The 13,858-nt window shown below is 45.7% G+C and overlaps 1 long non-coding RNA gene across 1 annotated transcript; it reads left to right on the plus strand.

Moving 5' to 3' along the window:
- Positions 1-2,598: 2,598 nt before the first annotated feature.
- LOC102009265 lies at positions 2,599-11,596 on the plus strand. Its single transcript, XR_260005.2, has 4 exons — positions 2,599-2,771; positions 7,894-8,062; positions 8,145-8,326; positions 11,124-11,596. It is a non-coding gene; the product is annotated as an uncharacterized LOC102009265 (long non-coding RNA).
- The last annotated feature ends 2,262 nt before the right edge of the window (positions 11,597-13,858 follow it).

Consider the following 13,858-nt stretch of genomic DNA (forward strand, 5'->3'; position numbering starts at 1 on the left):
CCAGCCTGGGCTACATGGTAAGCTCAAGACCAACCTGAACTACATAGTGAGACTTGCCCCCCCATTCATTTTCTCTTGGTTCTTGAGGTTAGTGCCACAGTACATGACTAACCTTAGCTACTCAGAAAGCTGAGGCAAAAGGTTCATAAATTCAAGGACAGCCTGGACAACTTAGTGAGACCTTGTCTTAAGACAAAATAAAAAGGGCTGGGGATATAGCTCAGTAGTAGAGTGCTTGTCTAGTGTGCACAAGGCCCTGGGTTAGATCTTTAGCACACCTCCCCTTCCCTTCAAAAAAAGCTCTGGCCAATTTGGTTTCTGGTGAACAGCTTGTAAATTGCTATAACCTGTGTCCACATGTAGGGATGGGGTGGAAACCAAAGAGCTCTCTTTAGTCTGTCTCTTGCTATAAGGACACGGTTATGGTTTGTGTCTGCATGTCCCCCCAAATCCTCATGCAGTCATGAGGCTGGCTTCTAGATTGTTGATTGATCCATAGTCTAATGCTAGGATTATAGATGTGAGTGCAACACCTGCCCTGGGTGGGTTTTTTGCACACACAAGTAAGGGGGGGAAAGAGGCTGCTTGCCACTGCTCCTCCCTTTTGCTCTTGTGGCTTTTGCTATCTTGCACTGCCATGTACTGTTGCCCTCTGCCATGTGCCACTTTGCCTTGGAGCCAGCCAAGTACGGACTGAAACCTCCACAAACTGTAAGCTAAATAAACCTTTCCTTGCTTAATTTTTGGCGTCAGGTATTTTGTCTCAGCAAGGAGAGAAAAGTAACCAAGACAGACACTAATCCTATCAGATCAGGGCCTCATCCACATGACCTCATCCAAACCTAATTACTTCCTTAGATCAGTACATAACAATCATCTCCCCCTCTTTTCTTTAGCATGGTGTTTTGATGTGCACAATTTTCAATTTAGTCCAGCTTACCTACTTTTTCTTTACTTATGCTTTTGTTGTTATACCTAAGAATCCATTGCCAAATCCAAGATCATGAAGATTTACCCTTTTTTTGTTTTCTAAAAGTTTTATAGTCTTAGCCTTTACATTTAGGTGTGGATCCATTTTGAGCTAATTTTTGTGTATGGTGTGACACAGGTGTCCACCTTCCTCCTGTTGCATGTGGATATCCACTTGTCCCTGCTCCATTTGTTTCAGTTAGCAATAATTATGCCTCAGATAAACCTCATTGCCTACAATACTGCCACTGCACGAAGCTTCAGTTCTATTTATTGAAGATGGTTTTTTGCTCATGGAATAATCTTGATGCATTTGTTGAAAACTGATGCAGTATGTGTCTGTACCAACTCCCCATGACAAATGTGTTCACTATATATCATAAACATGTACTAATGAAAATGCTATTCCAAATGTTTAAAAAAAGGAAAAAAGAAAATTAACTCATGATAAACATATGGGTTTATTTTCAGACTCCCAATATCACTGCATTGCTCTATATGATTATATATCTATCCTATGTAAGTACCACACCCTTTTGGTTTCTGTAGCTTTCTAGTAAGTTTTGAAATTGGGACATGTGGGTTTCCCAGCCTGACTTTCATTACCATAGATTACTTTTGCCTAGTTTAGCAATTTGTATAAGTGGAATTATATAATATGTTCTCTTTGTGTCTGCTTTCTTTCACTGAATGTTATGTTTGAGTGTTACTTAAGCTTTTAAAAAATTTATTAACGCATTTAAATAATTTAAGAAATTCAAACAGGATGAAAAAGTTAACATGAAAAGCCGTGCAGAGATAACCAGTATTGTAAGTTTCTTGAGTATTTCTGGAGAGCAAGTTTAGGCATAAATAGGACCCTGACAGTGTCTGTCCTGGGGCTGGACACAGCACTCAACACCTACAGCTAAAAAGGAGAGGTTTACTTTGGTACATGGTTCAGTCCATGGTCAGCTGGTGCCAAGGCGGAAACAAGACGGGAGAGAAAATGTGCTTAATTCAGCCTCCCCACCTCTTCCGAATGGATCCCCTCTCCTAACAGCATGTTCAGCTCTGAACCCTTTAGAGGATTAAACCACTGATGAAACTAGCACCCCGTGATTCCATCCCTTCCAAAAGCCCAGCCTCTGAACACACAAGGCTTTGGTTCAGCCCAATCTCTGAACACACAAGGCTTTTAGATCTAAACCGGGATATTTAGTGTACCTGCTCCTTTTGCCATAGAGATGGTAGCACATGCAACATGCTTCATTCATACTTTCTAAACAGTCCTCAGTCAGCTTTTTTTTTTTTGTTTTTCTCCGGTACCAGGAACCGAACTCACGACCTTGCACTTGCCAGGCAGGCGCTTTTGCCGCTGAGCTAAATCCCCAGCCCCAATCCTCAGTCAGCTTACTGTGTCCATCCCTACTGCCATTTCACCTCCAATTTTAAAAGTACAGGGCTGCCACTCAGTTGGGTTATCCAGCACTTCCTCTTAAGTATGTTTGGTTTATGCATTTGAGATAGTAAATGCCACAGAAGTGACTGTGTGCCTTCCTGGCCCCCCTATCCCAGGTCCTGTGTAGGTAGCACTTTGTGCTATTATTAGTGAGGTGAATTTTTTTTTTTTTTTGTACCAGGAATTGAACTCATGACCTCAGGCTTGCCAGGCAAGTGCTCATGCCACTGAGCTACATCCCTGGCCCAGTGAAGTGAATTTTGACCAGTTGTTTGAGATGGAGTCTGCCATATTTCCCAACTGCAAAATCAACAGTTTTTCTTCTGTAATTAATAAGCAGCCCATGGGGAGACTCTACAAGGTAATTTCTGTTTTGTTACCATGAAACATTCATTAGGGGTTTTAATGTGCACTGAATTCATTCTGTCTGAATGAATGATGACTGAAGTGATGGCAAAATGGTTTGTAGTATATTTGCGTTGCTCTTGAGTTCTGATGGACTCCAGAGCCGGGATGACTTTGTAAAGCTGCCAAAGTGCCTTTTTCAGTGTGCCTGCCTGTGTTTGGCTTCTGCAGCCCAGCCTGCCATTTCCAGAAGGCTTTCTTATAGTCCCAGCAGAACTATGAAAATGAGAGAGACAGAGACAGAGACAGAGAGACAGAGACAGAGAAACAGAGAAACACAGAGAGAGAAACAGAAAGAAACAGAGAGAAACAGAGAGAGAGAATAAGAGAGAGGAGATTATTTGGGGTCCACGGTGACAGTATCAGATGCACAGAACTTGCCTCCATGTTTCCTTCCTGGCTCCAGATACATCAGGTAGCTGTGGCCAAGGGTGGTGCCGTTGTGCACAGCCTCTGCGCCAAAGACCTCTCCCCACAGACCTCATGTGTATCTCTGGTCTTTGTTCTAAGGCTCTCTCTTTCTCTGGGCCAGTGCTTTAAGGTTCTCTAGAGGAGTAGAAATGGCAGAAGGTATCTATAATTATAGAGGAGTCTTATTAGATTGGCTTATATGATCTGAGTCTGAATAGTCCCACAATGGCCATCTGCAGCCTGGAGAGCTGGACAAACCAATAGCTGCTCAGACCAAGGAGCTGGAAGCCTCAGAACAAGAAAATTCAGTGATGCAGCCCCAATCTAAGCAGAGCTCCCTGGAGAGCTGGCACAAGTCTGCATTCAAAGGCTAAAGAATATGGCATCTGATGTCTGTGAATAACAACAACAGCAAAAGATGCGCCTGCTCAAGAAGAGTCGAGCTTGCTTACTTTCAAGCTCCCCCTTGTTTCTGCCTTTTCTCTGCCCTAGGCCCCTGCCTATGGCCTGGTGCTTCCACATTTGGGGCAGGTGTTCTTCCCTGTCTGCTGACCCATACACTACACATCGATGGTCTTTGGAAACATCCTCTCAGACACATCAAAAGCATACTTTACCAGATTTCCAGGCCTCTCTCAATGCAGTCAAGTTGATAACCAAGATTAATTAACCCTCACAGCCAGGAATCTAGATCTTCAATGTTGAAGCCAAATTTGGACTCCAGGCTCTGGAGGACCCCATTGTTGAGCAAACTGTGCTCTGGAGTCAATCCTAGAGTAAAAGTTGTTCCTAAACATCTTGATGAGAGTATGTATTTGGGAGAAGGTGGGGCCTATATGACAACATCTGGGTTTACTATGTTAAAGTATCTTTCTGGGGTGATTTTTTTACGGCCCCTGTCTTGGTTCTACAGCTTTGGTAAGTTTTGATCTTCTCTTGGGTAGGCACACAGCTCTTTGATTTTGAAAGCAAATTTGGACTGTAGATCCTTGACTGTTGCTTTCTCAAGCAAGATTTTGTCTGGGAGAATAACCTGGGTAAACTTGTGGGTTGAATATGCTGATGAAGCTTTTCTTTAGATTCTCTCTGAATTAGGTGCAACTATAATCCTATCTAGAAAGATGTCCTGGGGAGGTTGGAAGAAAGTTCTGGCATCCATCCTAGGATAGCTAGCCAGAGTGATATTTAAAAATGCACATCTGACTAACCCTGTGCCCATCTCAAGATCCTTAGGTAGCTGTCCAATTCCTATAGCATCTCTAACTGCAGGTTGCCCATCCTTGGAATGTCTTAATTCATGGGTACCTCCAGCACTATTGTTTTGGTCTTTATTTACTGTAAACATATGGAATGTGAGTGCTTTATGTAGAGGTCATTATGACTATAATACATACAAAGCATTGCTGGATTAGTCATAGTTTCAATCTGTATTCTAAAAATGTGATTGTTTATGTTGGGGGATGTTCAAATTGTTTTGATGTTAAAAAAAGGTATTATCCAGACCATGGAATATCATTCAGCACTAAAGAGAAGTGAATTATCAAGTTATGCAAAGACATAGGAAACCTTAGCTGGAGATTAGTGAATGAGAGAAGCCCAATTGCAAAGGCCACAATGGGTTTGATTCCAACCATAAGACATTCTGGAAAAGGCAAAATTATGGAGACAGTAGAGAGGTCTGTGGCTCCTGGGGTTGAGAAGAGGAAGGGTTGAATAGAAGCAGAGCACAGATTTTTAGAGCATTGAAGTAATTCTCTGTGATACTATAGTGGTAGACACATAGCATCAGCACACATTTGTGAAAACCCCTAGAACATACGACACCCACAGTGAACCCTACAGTGAGCTGTGGGCTCCGCGTGATGATGGAGAACCAGTGCATGTTCATCAGTTGCAAGAGGTCTGCTCTCTGGTGGGAGAGGTTGATGATGGGGGAGGCTGAGTGTGGGAGCTTCTGGGAACTTTGTGCTTCTGTTAAAATTTGGTGCGTAACTAGAATTGCTTTACAGAATGAAGTGGTTTTTTTTTGTAAGGGGACTTTCAGCTTCAAAAAGTATTGGGGATTCCCTTGCTGGGCTCTGGACTACACGAGCCCTCATCCAGTCTGTTTCTTTCTGCATCCTGCTTTTACCCCTTCTCTTACACGGCTGGCCCCTCCCCTCCCCTTCTGCCTGGTCATTGGGCTCCATGCAAGTGGAGGTTTCTCTGCAGCAGCCTTCTTCGGGCATAGCTCTGTCCTCAAAGATTTTTCTTTAGTGGGTTTTAGAGGAGCCGCTTTGGTAGAAACAGCTGTGCTCAGGGGTGTGTTCTCATCCATTCTCTATGGTTTATGCATCCTTCCCCCAGTTGGGTCATTCTTTTATTTAAAGGGCAATGGCCTGGAATGAGGTGTGAGCTGCAGAGGGGATGGGTCTGTGTGTCTCAGGGTGAGGCAAGAGGGAAATTCATGCACTCTGAAGCCTAGACTGCTCCTGGCTCTCTTGCCTTTGTTTCAGACACGTGTCTCATCTGATCCTTTCAGCAGCCCATCCGCTAGGTGTACAAACTCCTCTCACAGGTGAGGAGACTGGGCCTCCCAGAATTCCAAATGTTTACCCAGTTCACGTAGAGGTGAGGTGGGTTCAAACCCAAGTTTTTTGACTCTGTGACCACAGGACCAGAAGACCCCATTGATTTTGGGGAGCAGCAACACAGCTGCGATACTGGCCTGAGCTGAGCTGGGGACACAGTGGCACAGATGGGCTGCTTTGCTCCCTGGGCCCTGAGCATGCTGGGTCACATAAGAAGGGGGTCCAGAGCTTGGGCTCCTGTGTGTTTTCCCTCCATTTCCTCCAGCTTGACTGCTTCTTTCTGGCTTGGGCCTGGATTTCCTCACCTGGCACCTGGAACCCTTCAGAAAGCTGGGTGGAGGTGGAGCTGTGGTCTTAGTGGCCTTTGTTTAGTTTAGAGGATACAGGTCTTCTTTCTGGCTGAAGTGGGCCTGCTCCTCTCCTTTCTCCTCAGCAACTCTTGGGCCTGTGTGACCTGGGGGGAGGCCTGTCTTGGCTCAGGTCTCACTGGGAAAGGGGCTGGTGTCTGCCGCTCTTGCCTTTCAGGGCTGGGATGCACATCCAGTGACTGGGACAGGGCTGGGGCCTGCAGTGTGAGTCCTCCCACACGCTGGGCCCTCAGAGAATAAACCGCCAGTCAAGGATATTTTCAGACACAGCTTAGTTGAATAAATCATGACTGGGGAGAGACAGCACAGTGTCAGCTGCTGTGAAGGCCTGGAGCTGGTTCCTTGGAGGGCCAGTGATGTTCCAGGCTCTGGAGTCAGGCCTTTCCCTCCTGGCCAAGCAGTGCCTCCCCTTTTCCCAGAGCCAGCAGCTTCCCTGCTGCCGTGGGAGGCCTTCCCCACCCGCCTCTACTTCCCAGCAGCTCCTGGTCTCTTCCAGTTCTCATATCTTGACCCAGTCCCTTTTTGGTTCCATATTTTAAAAGTACCATTTGAGTCCCTGCCTAGGACAGGAAGGGAGACCAGAGGGTGAATAAGGCGCAGTCCTTTCCTGGGAGTTGCTCATCCCCTGTGGGGATTTCAAGGAAGGACACGCAGGCACAGGAAGGCCATGTGCAGAGATCAGATCAAGGCTGGGTGGGGCTCGGAAGAGAGGAGCCTCCCGTCCGGCTGGGAAGACAGAGGCACAGTGCTGGGGCCGCTCTCCTGTGTTGATCATTTCTCCTTCCTCTGTGCATCTTTCTCCAGCATGCTCTGGCACTAGTGTCTCTATTAGGCTCTGGGGGACACAGATGACTGATATGCAAGATAGAATGCGTTTCTTTACTTTCTTTAAGACACCTTAATTTAGACTCCAAGTTGCCTCTTGCTTGGTGGGTATCTCAGAGAGTCTTCTGTGGCTGTAACAGAACATCAGACTGGATAGTTTATTTGGCTTATGGTTCCTGAGGCTGGAAGTCTAAGCACTTGGCCTCTGCACCCAGTGAGGGCCTTCGTGCTGCGTCACCACCTGGCAGAAAAGCAAGCGAGTGTGAGACAGAGAGAGAACAGGGCTGATTTCATTAGGAGCCCACCCCAGCAGTAACAGCCTCGATCCACTCTTGAGGGCAGAGTCCCCGTGACCTGGTGACCTCCTGACCTCTTCAGAGCCCCATCTCTCTGCATGTTGCTATCAACTTCTGCATGAACTCTGGAGGGGGCATTCAAGCCATGGCAGTGGGAACACTTGTTTTCCTGGAGTCCCCAGTGCAAGGCAGTGCAAGTTGCAGGTCACAGCAGAACTGAGGGCTGGGGGAAGAGATGGAGGTAGTGTTTGCTGGGCTCTTCAGGGCTCAGGTTCTGGGTAAGGGAATCAGCCTGGTGTGGGATGATGGTCATTTCTCTCTGAATCCTGAGCATCCACTGGGAGCTATGGGGAGCCGGCTGTGGTCCTCACTGCTGGCAGTGCCTCTGCCTAGCCTCTCGGGCTCATGTTTGCAAGCAAATCTCCTCCCCCTCAAGCATGCCGAGGGGAAAACAGAAGCCAAAAAGGTTGGTATTATGGCCCAGATGGTGTTCTCTCACCCTCAATTTGTCTCTTGAAGTCCTAACTCCCATAATCTTAGAATGTGGCTGTATTTGGCAATAAAGATTTTAAAGAAGCAACTAAGCTATCATGAGATCTTTATGGCAGGTCCTGTGCAATATGCCTGGTGCTCCTGTGAGGACAGATTTGGACACCGGTGTGAGCACAGAGAGGGACCATGTCAAGACCACAGGCATCTACCAGCCAAGGAGAGAGGCCTTAGAAATCAGTGCTGAAGTCTTGACCTCAGACTGCCGGTCTCCAAATCTGTGACAAAGTAAATTTCTGCTGTTCAAGCAACCTAAATCTAGTATTTTGTTATGGCAGCCTGTCTGATCTGTTTTCTGTTGCTATAACAGCACCCCAGAGACCCAGGAGTTTACAGTGGAAGGAGGTTTATGTTGGCCAATGGTTCTGGAGGCTGGGAAGTCCAAGAGCATGAGAATGACATCTTCTTGGCTGTAGCAAGAGCCTCATGCCTCTTTAACTGATGGCAGGAAACAGAAGGGCAAGCGGGCACACGCGGAAGAGAGGTCACAAGGTGAGAAAGGAACAAGAGAAAGCCAAAGCCACTGAATGTGCTTTATGAGAACACATTGCCATGCTAACTAATCCAGTCCTGTGACAACCAGCACTCACATGAGAAAGGGACCCTCATTCCCATCTCACATGCCTCCCCCCGGCCCCTCCTCGCTATGATGCTGCATGGAAGAACAAAGTCACAGTGTGAGTTACGGGGAAAACAAGTCACATTCAGACCGTGGTGCAGCCCTGGCAAACGAACATAGTCAGGAGTTGTGTTCAGCCGCTATAACTAGGCTGTAACTAGACTCCAAAACAGTGGCTTAAACACAGTGGAAGCTAGTTTTCAGCTCATGAATTAGCCGGAATGTAGCCATCAGGGCTGATGAGATTCACACCTCCAATTTGCTCTTCTGCCCCTGGGATTCTTCCTCATCCGTGGGATCCTGAAGAGTTTCCCATGTAGTGTGCCTGGGTCCACAGCTGCCAGCGTGAACAGGGGAGAAGGTAAAGGGAAAGGAGGGCCTCTTTCTTATCTTTTCCTCATTTTTTATTGGTACATTTTACTTATACATCATGATCAATTTGTCATGGGGAATTTGCATCTGTACATGATATATCTTGCTTCTTAGGCAAAAACTACAGCTAGAGAAGTTTCCTGGTGAGTTATGGGGCAGGGTGGGGCGGGGCATTTGGGCACGAGACTGGCAAGGTTCTGAGCAGGAGAGCGCTGGCTCCGGATCTGTGTGGGGAGCACACAGAAACCACACACGTGGAGGACAGAAGGTGAGGCCGAGTCAGGGGGGATAGGCGCAAAGTGAACTGATAGAGTCCTTAGAACAGGACGTCTAGTGTTCACCTTTAAATTATTTGGATTCTGTAATGTAGTTCTTACAAACCTTCATTCGAATCTACTAAATATATAAAGCTCTGTGTGTGTGTGTGTGTGTGTGTGTGTGTATGTAAATTTCACTTCTGGGTCATTTTAGCACAGCATTATGAGATGACGATGTACTCATTTACTAGCTGAGTTAGGTAAAAGTAGGACTGCAGCAGAAGTGACTGGAGAAGCCAAGAGTTTAGAATTACAGAGAGACTGGGATGGAGACCGGAGTGGAGTTTTAGCCAGTGTCATTCAGAGAGCAAAATCTCAGCCAGTGTCTGGATTATGATCACAGGCAGAAGCTGGCCAAATGGGGGCTTCCAGAGCACAGTTCCACTGTCAGGGGAGTTGGCAAAGGTGTCACAGAGGAGGCGATACTTTGCTTTCAGGAAAAGTAGGCTTTCCAGAAAGGAAGAGAGTAGATGTCCCAGCAAGGGGAAGAATTTCCACCATGAAGCCACAGAAGCTTTTCTGCAGGGCTAGCATGCTGATCTGGGCATCCAGAAGACATGAAAAAGTAAAAAGCAATGTTAAGGCTGGGCATGGTGGTGCACTCCTGTAACCTCAGCACTCTGGGAGGCAGAGACAGGAGGATCTCAAGTTCAAGCCAAGCCTGGGCAACTCAGTGACTTAGTAAGACTATATCTCAAAACAAAACAAAACAACACCCGCTCCCCCCAAAAAAAACCAACCTTTTTCTTTTAAAGGGTTGGGGATGGAGCTCAATGTGAAGGCCCTAGGTTTAATCCCCAGTACTGGAAAAAAAAGATAATATTGACTTTTTCTGAAGGTGATTTTCCCTATGCTGATTTCCTTGGATGATTGTCATCACTAGTCTGGCTCCTGGGTTTTGTAAAGCAGAAAACTTTCTCCTGAGAGCAGAAAGAGATGGAGAGGGGCTCCCCTGGATGAGGAGCTTCCTTGGGGAAGACACTAAGAAGATGCGGGGGTGTCCAGATAGCCCTCTGAATAGCACCCCTCTCCCTTGCCTAAAACCTGAAGCCATTGGTGCTAGGTGGATGGAGGCAAACCATCTCTGCTGTGGAGGAGCTGTTGCTGGAAATCTCATTCTATCTCCAGAATGAGACAGATTTACCAGTCCTGTCCCAGGCAGGAGGGCAGAGGAAGAGAGGCATGCTTTTTTCTTTGGTCTTTATTTTTTTAAGATAGGGTTTCACTAAGTTTGTAGTTCAGGGTGGCCTAGAACTCATGGCCATCTTCCTGCCTCAGCCTCCCGAGTGCTGGGATTACAGATATATGCCACCACATCTAGGTGCTTAAGAGATACACACTGTGAATTTGATTTTAGTAGGAAAGAACAAAAACAGTGAAGATCACACATACCATGTTTTCCTTCTAAAATCCCAGTTCACCTCCTTAGAGTAGGTGGTGGGTGCAGGGGAGGAGAATGGTGTGTGGGACCCCTTTCACGTGGAAGGAGCTTAAGGACAGGGCAGATGCCCGGCCCTGTATCCCCCAGCATTCTTTTTATTAACAGTTGGACTTAACCATTAAATCTTGGCTCAGCTAAAGGGATGCCTCCCTCCTGGGTTATTCTGTAGTTGAGTTTATCTCTGTATTTCCAGCACCTAGCAGAGTGCCTGGCAAATAGTAGGTGCTCAGTACCTGGTTTTTGAAAGAAGGAAGGAAAAAGAAAAGGTTAAACTGTACTTTAACTCAGAGAGGGAAGGGAAGGAGCTCACCTCTTCAGGATCTCCAAATTGCAAATAAATTTAGTGGGTTGTGAGCATAAATGAAAAAAAAATGACTACCATAGTGTAGGGTAGAACTGGGGATATGAAAGTACAGTATAGGCAGTGAGGTACGGGCTGTTTGTGAAAATTGTTTCTCATGTGTGTTTGAACTATGCTGTGACATAAATGGTGTAAGTTACTGTGAGTTGCAGTAAAAAAAATTTTTTTTTTGGTACCAGGAATCGATCTCAGGACCTTGCACTTGCTGGGCAGGTGCTGTGCCACTGAACTATATTCCCAGCCCTGAGTCACAGTAAAATTAAAGCTGAAAAACTTGACTTCCCCATGTCAGCAGGATGAAATGGCAACTTCTGTCTCTTCTACATGGGAGTGAATTTGAACAGTGGGGACCTCTAATCAAGGGAAGAGGACAGACAGGGCACTGTGGGCTCAAAATAACAAGCCCATTGGTCTGTCTCTGGGAGACTATGGCCCAAGAATTTTATCCCGAATAATAAATATCTGCAGTATTTCATGCCCAAGGCTATGAAATAAAATTGCAAAATTGCATGCCAGCAACTGGTAGTAGTGATGTGTCCACGTTGTTGCTAAAGCCAGAAACCTGAGAGCCGTGTGAAGTTTGATTTCTGTGTCTGTGGTTATTGTGCTGAACTTAATAATGATGACAGTTATTTCACTACTACTAACATTCCCACGAATTTGAGTTCTTTCCAGTTTTCCAAGGTTTTTTCTTACTTTTTCCTCATTTAATTCTACAACAGCCCTGGAAGTAGCCACTCAGGCAGGACTGCTTTACAGGAAACACCCTCGGAGAGGGTGTCCTGGCTGGGTGTCCCATTCTTCCCTGCGGGGTCCTGCTGACAGTGGCAGGGGCTCAATATATAATATCTGTCTCTGAGCCTGAATTCGCAACTCACTGAGAGGTAGACACATAGGGTTGTGGTAAAACTACCCTCTTAATTATGGGCAAAAGTTAGCATAGACCAGGATTCTGACTAGCAGGGAGCTACGGTTTGGTTCTGGATGTCCCCCTCATGCAGTCATGGGAAGGCTTCTAGAGTTATGATTGATTCATGGGTGTGAGCACTACACCTGCCCTGGGGCGAGTAGTTTGCATACAATGTAAGGGAGGGAACGAGGCTGTTTGTCACCACTCTTCCCCTTTGCTCTTGTTACATTTGCTATCTTCCGCTGTCATGAACTGTTGCCCTCGGCCATGTGCCACTCTGCCTTGGAGCCAGCTGATTATAGACTGAAACTTCCACAAACTGTGAGCTAAATAAGCCTTTCCTTCCTTAATTCTGGGTGTCAGGTATCTTGTCTCAACAACGAGAGAAAAGTAACCAGGACACAGGGGCTCTGAGAGATGCTCCTGTCCACCACAGCTTAACTTCACGTAGGATATAATCTTGGAGGCATTACTGGTCTCACAAAAGCAGAAGTTGGGGATCCTTCCTCTAAAACCAAACGGGTTCATCCTCACAATCAATATAGAAGAAATATTTTGTAAAATTAAATACCCATTGATAAAAACTCAGCAAAAGAAATAGACTAGTATTCCTAAACCAGAAAAGCAGGATTGAAAAACATCCTACAATAAAATTCCTTCCAAGAGATAATGTTCAAAGCATTCTTTATTAAATCAGAAGGAAGATAAGGATGCCTCCAATCACTCCTCCTGTTCCACATTGTGTCAGATCTTTCCAGCAGATAAGACACACACACACACACACACACACACTCACACTTGATCAGAAAGGAGGAACCCCTGTGTTACTACAAAAAAGGATATGGTTTCTTATAGGAAATTTATAAAAATATATATTATAAATTATTTGAACTAGCCCAAAAGTTTGGCAAAGATGAAAGACCAATAATATACAAAAGCCAATTGTTTCTTTAAACCTTAGCAACAACTAGGAGAAACAATTAATTTTTGTTACAATATTAACAATAACAAAGAAACATGAAACTATTGTTTTTATAAAATGTCCAGAACAAGCACTTTTATAGAGACAGAAAGTGGATTAACGGTTGCTTAGGGCTGGCGGGAGGTTGAAAGAGTGAGGATTGGCTGTTGATGAGTGTGGGATTCCTTTTTGGAGGGGACAAAATGTTCCGAAGTGAGGTGGAGGTGATGGCTGTCCAACCCTGTGAACATAGTCAAACACACTGAATGGCGTCTTTGTCACTTTCTCGTTGCTGGGACCCGGTACCGACAGTCGCAGCTTAAAGGAAGTCATTTTGGCTCATGTTTTGGTTCACAGCCACCTGGCTCCAAGGCAGGACACGGGGCACAGGGGCTCGGCGGAGCTGCTCGTCTCACGTGGTCGGCAGCAGGGAAGCAGGGAGTCAGGAGGAGCTGGGAAAGGAGATAGAACCTTCCAGGCACACCCACAGTGAGTCACCTCTTCTGAGAAGACCCTGCTTCCTAACAGCACATTCGGCTGTTGCACCTCATAATCCAATAAACCTTTAAAAGCCCTGCCTATGAGCGTATGATGTAACAGAAAACGTGCCCCGCTTCCAGCCAGTACACTTCAGTTTCTTAGTTGCCCAGGTAACAGTTCCTGTTCCAGTTCCAGCTGCTTCTGTCTCTTAGAAACAGCTGGTCACTGTGATGCACATTGTAAGAACCAATCAAAGACAACCAAGTATTCTGCCTTTGTACTTCCCTGTCCAGACCCCATAAAATCCTCCCTCCCTGAGCCTTTGGGGCCTGACATTTTGAGGAACAATTGATTCCTGGTCAGTGCCTGTTCAAAATTAAATAAATCTGCCTCCAAATCCTGGGTGTCATTTCGGTGTTTCTGTTCGCTAATGCAGTGAGGCTTTGAAGCCACATCCAGATATAAACCATAACAAATAGTGTACTTTAAAATGCTTGAATTCTGATATGTGAGGCCCACCTCAATGAAGTCATTTAAACTTTTTTTTTTTTTTTTTTTTTTTT

Source organism: Chinchilla lanigera, unplaced genomic scaffold, assembly GCF_000276665.1.
Source record: "Chinchilla lanigera isolate Chin_1 unplaced genomic scaffold, ChiLan1.0 scaffold00011, whole genome shotgun sequence".
NCBI lineage: Eukaryota > Metazoa > Chordata > Mammalia > Rodentia > Chinchillidae > Chinchilla > Chinchilla lanigera.